Genomic DNA, 1,043 nt, shown 5'->3' on the forward strand with positions numbered 1-1,043 from the left:
CAGTCGACCTCCTTGTGGAATGGGAAGCACTGGACGATTGCGTGACGGATTGAAAATTGAATGGATCTCGAGGCATCGGGCAATCAAGCTGGATCTCGGGGGGGGGGGGGACACCAAGGGCACACTCCTCTTCTTCTCCTCCTCTTTCTCTTTCTCTTCCCTTCTCTTTTCCCCTCTCTTCTTCCCATCTTTGGTTGTGTCCTCCATAACTTCCCTAATTCCCCTCTCGGTCTCCCTCAACCATCCTCTTTTTTCTCTTCCCTCAGAGCTCTTCCCCTCGCCCTTCTCCATTTTCCTTTCCCTTCTCCCATTTCTCTCTCTTTTCCTACTTTCTCTTCTTTTCCCCCTCTTTACTTTTTGCTTATCCTTCCCTCCTTTACCCTTTTTCTCTTCTCCTTTCCTTCCGTTTTCCCACCGCCTCTTCCCCTTTCCTCTCCTCCCCTTTTCTCTCTTCCTCTCCCTTCCCATTTTCTCTCTTCCTCTCCCCTCCCCTTCTCCTCATTCCCTTCTTTCTCGCTCTTCCCTTTTCCCCTTCCCCATTTCCCCTCTTCCTCTTCTCCTCTTTCCCCTTCCCCTTTTCCTTCACTCCTTTCCATTTCCCCTTCCCCTCTCCCCACCTTTCTTTCCCATCCTCCCTTCTTCCTACCCCTTTCTCTTCTTCCTTTCCCCTTTTCCTTCATTTCTTCCCACTTACCCCTTCCCTTCTTCCTTCCCCCTTCCCCCCACCCCTTTCTCTTCCTCCTTTTCCCTTTACCCTTTAACTCCTCATACATCATCTATGACACCTTGTTAGCCACGCAGCCTGTCGGCGGTGTCAAGGCCGTCAACACGACACTTTTTGCTCGTATTCTTTTGAGATATGGATGCTTTCTTGTCCTGTCTCTGTTTTTCATTCATTTAATTATTCATTTCCTTTTTTTTCTTTTTACTTATATTTCTCTTTTTGGCATGCGATGCTTTTTCTTTTTTTTTTCTAGTGTGATCCCCTGCACCCCCCCTTTTTATATTCTTTGTCTGTCTGTCACAGACACGGAGACACACAC

Source organism: Penaeus monodon, chromosome 30 (assembly GCF_015228065.2).
Source record: "Penaeus monodon isolate SGIC_2016 chromosome 30, NSTDA_Pmon_1, whole genome shotgun sequence".
In the NCBI taxonomy this organism is placed as follows: Eukaryota; Metazoa; Arthropoda; class Malacostraca; order Decapoda; family Penaeidae; genus Penaeus; species Penaeus monodon.